The sequence below is a fragment of the Tripterygium wilfordii genome, chromosome 21, assembly GCF_013401445.1.
Source record: "Tripterygium wilfordii isolate XIE 37 chromosome 21, ASM1340144v1, whole genome shotgun sequence".
NCBI classification, from domain to species: Eukaryota; Viridiplantae; Streptophyta; class Magnoliopsida; order Celastrales; family Celastraceae; genus Tripterygium; species Tripterygium wilfordii.
The window spans coordinates 9,258,585-9,267,830 of NC_052252.1; positions in this window are offsets into that span (position 1 = coordinate 9,258,585).

Genomic DNA, 9,246 nt, shown 5'->3' on the forward strand with positions numbered 1-9,246 from the left:
TTAATTCAATTTAAAATCTTGGGCTAGGGTTGAAAAACTCACGTCATAATATATATATATATATATAAATTCTCCTATACGCACCTAAATTGCGCACTTTGAATACATTCTTTGTAACCCCAAATATCATTCATATTTTAAAAGTAATTCATTTATGTTTTTTTATTATTAATTTTCTATATTTACGAATAATTTATCGATATTGTCATATAGGATTGCATGGGAGCTATTGATGGTACAAACATTTTTGCATGAGTCCTAACAATAAAACAAACGACTTTTCATGAGAGAAAAATACTTGTTACTCAAAATGTGATGATTGTTTGTGATTTTGATACGATGTTTTACTTTTGTGTATGTTGTTGGGTGGGAATGATCAATAAATTATTTGAGAGTGTTCATTCGAGAGCATTCACTGACTTTGTTCCACTGCAATCTCTTCCTCTCTCTCTCTCTCTTATTTCTCCTTTGTCATAATGATGTTGACAATAAGCTCCATTAACTTCAAATGCCCTCACAAGCTCAAAAAAACTCATCTTCACCAATTTTGATTTTTATACATCAATAAAATTGTATGTGCAAGTTTCCTAAAATAACCGAAACAAAATCTTCAAAATCCAACAATGGTCACCCAAGTCTCCGAATCATGGACTCACAAAATAATATAAAAACCTCGTTCTTGCTCTTTAAGTGCTTAAAATCATTAAGCAGATAACAAGGTTTGTCATTCAAAATCATGTCCGGAATCTAAGCTAATACTTGTAAGATCCTAGTATTTCCAAGAATCCAAGCCTCATATAGATGTTCTCATTAAAATTTAAATCGAGAATTCCATGATAAAATATCTCAGCAGGACAAATTGGGTCATTTCAAAAGATATGTAGGTCAAAGAAGAATAAGTTATGACATAATGGAGTACCTTCAAGTCTTACTATAACTACTTTCATGAGATCAGTTCAAGACTTGTAAGTTCTAACGTATATTGAATTTGGTAGGCTTGTTTATAGTACTTTCCATTCAAGTCTTATTCTTTATTGATCAATACGTTTGATTGATCTTCTGTTGACAAATTTATCACAGTAGGGTAAAGATTGAACTACTGCGAAGTTCTTGAAATTCCTAAATTTCTTGTGTATTATGTCTTCTAACTCTTTAATATCTCCGCACATAGGTTTTGTCTTCAAAAACATTGTTTAAATAATCATCATTAATACATGCACTGTTGTTTCAAAATACAAACATAACATAGTACAAAAGATTGGAGAAGTAGCTTTATATAATAGTAGTAGTTGATGCAAGAGACTAGGATTCTAATATGGTTAATATTAGGATTTAGTAGTTCTTACATCTATTTGGATATAATTCCTCCGTCTTGAGAAAGTTTGTATTATTGGATTTCAATTTTTCTTCATTCCACCAGAAATAGACGGATAATACATCACCAAACAACGGGAACATGTCAAAGATACTTGACATTTTTGACATGCTTGTTTTACATATTTCTGGAAATGATAAGAAGATGCTACATCATTTGGTACAGAAATTTATCTTTCGTGGAAATATATATATTTTTTAAAATTACCAAGTAATTAATTGAGGCATGAACACATGTGAACACAAATATATTTGTAGTGTGCAACATTTGTTCATGCAATAAATATTTTTGTGCATTAATATTATTTTGTAAATTCAATTGTCTCTTCAATGATCATAGTTAAATTTACATGTCATATGTCGAGTTTATGCTTTGGATATGTTGTTTACTATGACACACATAAAAAATGTATGTATCAAGTTGCTCTTCAAGAGTTATAACTTCCATTCTCGTGAAATCATTGGGATAAAAAGAGACAGTGAAATTATTAATGTGATTTTTAAGTTGCCTATCTAACACATTATAGAATAATTCAATGGGATAATAATGTAAATTGGTTCATATCACCATAGATGATTGTCGTAATCGGGATCACGACATGGAGAAATACCTAGGAGGGTCATTACAACTTACACATGTACATTCAGAAGTCGTCACCAATTGAAGTTTATAGATGTAATTGGACATCTTACGGTTAAGACATTGTCCTTATTTATTCTGGAGAAACTCGAAGATTTGGGGGTCTAGTTATGTGCGAGAAAGATGTTAGCCATCCCACAACATATGTCCAAGTAGGACAGTTACCATTCAAGATTAGGGGGTTCACAAGTTTTTCATCGATGAAGAATAAAACACATATTTACATAATGAAACTCTGATGACGCATCCATCGGAGCGTAGCTATGGATGATCAAATTGAATTTCCCACCCTGAGTTCGCACAATCATATATGAAGAAGTAACTTTGACTATCGAGTGTTGATACAATGTCATTTGCTGTAGGAACAACTTTACAATGTATGCATGATGAGATTATGAAACATGGGACATGGGTAGAAGTATATCACACAAAAATTATCTATTTCTTAGTAAATAAATTATTCGTAAATATAGATCCTATATTTCGTAACCTGGCTCCGATACCAAAATGTAACGCCCTGATCCGGAATGCGTTACTTTTGGTACCATCTAAATCAAACCCTAATAAATTCAATCATCACCCCACCAGAAATTTCAACAGCACCTCCTCATATTACGGAGGATGCCAACCTGGAGTAAACAAGCAGCAAAATCACAAATATATTCACAACCTAGACGGGGCCTCTGGCCATCTAACAATTCAAAACACAGTTAAATTCTCAAATCTAAGCAGGGCCTCAGGCCTCCTAGCATGTCATATCATCAATCAATTTCACATCTAAGCAGGGCCTTAGGCCACCTAACAGTCACACATAATTTCTCCACACAACAACATATATAATCAACATCCATCACAAATAGCAATCTAGCAAACATAAGAAGTCATCAGGACACAAAGTCCACAAACCCGGTTCGGGAGTCCCGATCACTTGGAGTACCCTCCCGACCGTCCATCCCACAGTCAAGAATGGGGATATCACACAACGTCTCAACTAAGAAATATAGATACGACCAAACCAAAATAGTAATAACATAAATCAAGTTTAGAACTATCTAGTCCTATCACTCTCCAGGGGTCCATCCATGTCACGCACCCTCCTCCTGATCCACACCCTGGTACCGGAACTAGACTCACCTGCGAGAAGGGAATAGGAGAAAGAAAAAGAGTGAGCGAAAGGCCCAGTAGGGAATAATAAATAGTAAGTGAATAATATAAGACTGAAATATTAAAGAAAGGAACAAATGCAACAATATGATAGCTAACATCATGTACACCAAACACAAGTAGATAACCATACCATACGAGATCCTAACTTGGCCCACCGGTATCCCTACACATATCGGGACCCTGAACAGCCCACCGGCATTATCGCACGGTGTTTCAAGCACATATGGAATCCTGATTCGGCCCACCGGCATTCCCGTAGTCATGGGAACCCTGAACAGCCCAACGACATTCCACATTTCACATCAATCACAACTAGGAGATATACGGGTCCATACCCGACATCTTCCATGCAATTACAATGCATGTCCAACATGGTTATGCAATAGGGTAAACCTACAACCTACATATATACATATACTACTACATGATGCATGTTCAAGAGTAATTCATGCTCAATGGAAGATTGAACACGTAAGGTATGCTATATAATTCAAATCATACAATAAAGATATCACAAAGTGGGGTTATTCTCCCTTAGGCACAAATTCAGGCGAAAACGTATCATAATGAACAATGGGGAAGGATAAATGTTCTCAATAGGAAGACACATTCAAAGAGAATAACAAAGGGTGGAATTTCCCTACCTCGCACTCCAAAAATTAGCTATGTAAATCAATACTCAACCTTGACTTTTCCCGGCCTCAACCAACCTATTATTCGGTAAACTCATCCTCCAATCAATATACAAACAACTTCAATTTCACATATCTAACACAAATTAATCCAATAAATCAAGAACCCATTACCTTCTCTTACCCAAAACTTTCCAAGTTTTTGAACTTCACCTACTCAAGCTTGTTACTCCAATCAACAATAGAATCTAGCAATACAACCATAAACAAGTCTAAATCAACCTATTAAATCACTAATTTCATCTAATTTAAAGATTTTCCCCCAAATCTACAAAACCCATAAAACCCTAGAATCCCAAATCACCCAATCTCTAAATACTAGCTTTTAGGTTTAAGAAACTTACCAAGGTTGTAGAAAACAAGTAGAAGGAAGAGATTCAAGCTTCCTTTAGGCCTCAAATGATGTAGGAACTCATGGATTTGAGTTTGGGTTTAAACCTTGAAAGATTAGAACAAAGAGAAGAATTTAAGAATATGTAAGCTAGAGAGAGAAGTCATGAATCCAACTTGAAACAACTTGAAAGAGGACAATCTTACCTTGATTGATGATCTTAGGTTGATGGGAGGAAGGAAATTTGAGAGAAAATGGGGTTTAGGGCTTGTTTAGATCGGGTATTTTGAAAGAAATCGCGAAATGGGTATTTTAAAACAATTCTCGGGGTACAGATTTAGGGATGTGTCTGGACACCTATGCCTAAAAATCACTCTGTTTCAGTTTCTTCTATAACTGTCCGGACGGCTTTTAAAAACTGTCCGGACGGTTACCTCTGTAGTCAAAAATTTCAGTTTTAGAACCACTCGTACAACCCCCAAATCACTTGGTATTAATTTCTAATGATTTTATATATATATATATATATATATATATATATATATATATATATATATATACATACTCAACATATGTTGGTCCTACCTAATTTCTAAAATAAAGGAAGTTCGGGGTATTACAGGACACGGGTAGAGATATATCGCGTGAAACACTGTCTATCTCTGGGTGAACAAATAGGGGACACTGGTAGAGATATACTGTGTGAAATACTACTTATTTCTGGGTAAATGAATTGGGGACACTGGTACAGAGGAATATCGCGTGAAACACTACCTATCTTCGAGTAAATACTACACAAGTACAACCTTTACCATTTTCATTAATGGATTTCAATGACAGCATGGAAGTTTTGTGAGTCGTGATTTAATGAAATGAAAGGATTTTTTGAAAGGTATGAAGTGATAACTATAAAAGCTTCAAGAAATGTATGTCATCATGACGTATTTTCAACCAGCTTGCTCCAATGTGCATGCATGTCTTTTTGAAAAGCCTTTTTTTATGATTTGATGAGGTGAAATGAACGATTTAAAAGTGAATAGCTGCGGGCTTTCATCCGATCCCCACTTTCGTACTAGTATTCAGTGGTTATTGGAATATTTTCCTCTTTTTCTCTAAAGAACTACATCTTGTTGGTGAAGTAATATACCTGAGTGTGGACTTGGCTAGCTTGAGCTCGTAGTCCTATCACTAGTTCTGTATTTTCCATAGGCTTTCTAATTCTCCCTTTTTCTTTCTAGAATCCTTTTGTTTTATATCCTTTTATTCTCTGTCTTGTCATTCTCCTACTTAAACTGATTTGATAGACTAAATTTTGATGCATATACTTGCCTTGGTCCAAAGATATCATTTTTGCTCTCTATCACCATGCTTCTGTCTGGCGGCCACCTATCTTAGGTTACTGTTCCTAACAAGTTGTCTTTTCATCTTGGGCAGACTGAATTCCCTACCAAAATAGCAAAAACTTTGTTTTGCTCTAAAGGAAATGACCCATTTGGGCCTGCCATACTATTTAACCATGACTAGGTTCAACAAACAATGGGTCGAGAGTAGAATTTTGGAATTAGGCTTACCACAAGGCTGGGGCAGTTAGGGGGTCAATGAAATGTCTTTTTTTGAATTGCCAGTTTGAACCCTTTTCATACATCCCTCCTTTCCAAAAGTATCAAGGATGCGAAATGGTGTTTTTTGGTCCCCAGGCGTTGAACATTAATGATGACATTTCGATTCCCTAAACTTCATTTACTATAAATTAATTTATAAAAGAAGAGTATCCTAACTTGTTCACTTATAATGTTCTAAGAACTCAGAAAATGAGGAAGTTTGAGAGATGGGTGAGGATGGTTTATCATTGCAAAAGATTTGGTCAAACTTAGAGAGGGGAGAGAGAAAGAACGCCTAATCTTCTCAAAAGGATCAACATCTATCCCCAGCAATCATTGTTGAAGAAACAAGTTCTAGCCATGTGGTGCCATTGAAGACCTCTCTTGCCCCCTTGGACGGTGGTCCCTTTACCCTGACTCGATGGAGCAACGGTAGTTTCCCAGGAGTTTAACCATAGGTGCAGGGTTATCCAGTCAGATTCAGGACTACGTCATCAAGTCTAATCAGCATCGGATTGGTGCTGGGAAGGTAAATTGAGCATAGCTACACAACAAAATCAACCAACAACGAGTGGGAGCTAGAAGAAGAATCATCGAGGAGTAGGCTAGGAATTTGGCTTTGTAATAAGCTTTTGTAGAAAAATGTAATACGTCATGTTCCATGAAGAATTAATAAGGTTATCTTTTTCGGTCCATTGTTACATGTGCTTTAAACAATTTATCTGAACTTGTTTTGCTATCCCTCTAATCGGATCAAGTCCTGAGTATGAGGCTTCACTTGTATGGGGCCTTATTGGTGTATCCAAAATGCCAGTGGATCATATGGTATAAAATGTTCTACTCCAAATGTATTTGAATTTATTTGTATAAAATATTTTAGTAATAGACCTTTTGATAGATTCCCCTTTTGTTTTTTTCCTGTATTCCATTAATTCTATTCATATATTAATTATTCTTGAAAAAAAAATTAGAGAAAGAAAATGCAAGATATTTTGTTAAAAGTTGAGAAAAAAGAGTTATTCATATTTATTAGTTTTAAATGTTAATATTTAATATTTATAATTTTAATAGGGTTAATTAGTAATAGGTCACTCAAATCAAACTTTTATTGCAATGGGTCCACTCTAATTTTTTCAACACACAATATCTATGAGTGGATAAGATTTATTCCATTAAAGATAAATTTTTTTAAATATATTTTTATTGACCAAAGCACCCTCTTTTCTTTTTCCTCTCAATTTGAGACTGTTAATACCATAGTTGTACTTTATGATGGACAACATATCTTTAAACCTAAAAATCTTTTTATGTGACTATATATATGTGTGTGTGTGTGCAGTCTTCACCCGACAGTGGGCAAGCCTCTTGTCTTGTGTATCATAAATTCAGAATTCACATGATCCTCTTGTGGTAAACCTACCGTCATATAGATTTGTTTAAAGCAATAAATCTTGTTATGTAGACCATGGGCCGAACTATATTGGGCTGATTTGATTGATTACGACGCTTAATCTATTTTTAACTTTTTTGCTTCAATCTATATTATTGTTATTTGGATGTACCAAAGCGATTTTTTTACTTTTATTTCAGAACATTTTTAATTTTTGTGAATACCTTCATTTCATAACTTTTTAATTTTTTTTATAAATACGTTTATTTCATGACATAAAGAACAATAAAAAATTAAAGAAGACAAACAAAATCACTTGGAAAAAGAAGCCAAACGTTTAATCATGTTCATGGCATAGGCAGTATCGTACGGACACAAATTTATCTGCATGCATTATCTGTTTGTATGGAGAAATATGGGAGAATACTACATGAATATTTTGTACTTGTTTTTAAATGAAGAATGGTATATAGGTAATTCAATAAATTTTGTCGTTATTAATAATTTGTTTTTTGGTTGTTGTTATTGAAATATTTTTGTGGGCCCCGTGTTTTCGTGGACCATTTTGAATAACAATATACTATTGTTGAACTATAAATGGTTTACCACCATCAAACGTCAATTTCACGTCTCAAAAGCCGAGGCATTTTTGTACCATATATGGGCTCCGTTTCGTTAAGCATATCGAAAGTTGCAGACATGCTAACAGAAATGGTTGGAGCAGAAATGTTAGACAATTTTTATAGCAAATATGCTGCATGAATGGTTGGTAGTGCTTAGTTTAACTTTTGTTGATAACATTTATGCTGTGTAGCATTGTGTGACAAATTACATGTAGGAATATTATGCATTTAAGTTGCAACATACGCATATAAATGTAAAACTAAATAGAAATTAATTCATAAAATAAAGATAACTAATTTATAGATAAAGATAATTAATTAATTTATAAAAATAAAGATAATTAATTAATTTATAAAAATGAAGATAATTTATTTATTTATAAAATAAAAATAATTTATTATTTAATTTATAAAATACATATAATTTATTAATTAATAGGGCAAGGGGTAGAATGGGAATAACAATGAAATATTAATGACATAAAAGGAATATAAATGAAAATGCTAGAATGACATGCTCGCAACCGTCTAATCGTCACAACGATCCTGTTTCATAGGGCAGGGTGACCTTTTTGACATCTGCAGTCAAATAAAGCCAACAACATTTAAGTTATAACAAATTAAAATAAATTGTAAAATTATATTTTATATGATTTAATCTAATAAATATAATTTATTATTAAATTTTAATTTTTATATTAATAAAAAACTGTTAACTAATAAAAGAATTAAAAAATGAAAAAGTTTTGAAAATGTCAAAATTGTAAATAATTATTTTATTAAAAAGAAACGGCTACAATTAATACGCAGTATTTATCACTTTTTTTATTAAAAAAAATAAAAATATTGTCATATAACGTGGCTCATGATTAGAAGGATGATATTATCAATTCAAATAAAGTCAAGGATATAATTTCAAAAATGATATCTAAATTGTCTCAAAATGAACCATAATGGGACAATTTCAAAAATGATAATATATTACCAATATATGATTCAGTTTTGGATCCAAATATTACTGTTTATTTGTGTTTAACAATGTATTATCAAATTATAATATATGGTGCACCAAACGCATCTAATAATGTTACTGTCAAACGGACCATTTAATTATCCTTATTTTTAAATTTTAATATCGATAACTGATAAATACATAAACGTCATTACCAAATTATTTTCACCGTAATTCAAAGGGAAATTTCTCCAAATGACCTCACCCACTAACAAAACTGTAAAAATAACATGGTTTGTTAAAAACTGCAAAAATGACCTCTTTTTAATTTTTAAAGTCAAATATACCCTTGTCCTTATAAAAGAAACACAGATCTGAATATCATTCTCTCATCATTCTCTCCCGAAACACAAAATAACAATCTTTCTACCTTGCGACGCAGCTGCTCCACCTCAATCTGCAATTGAAAACACTAA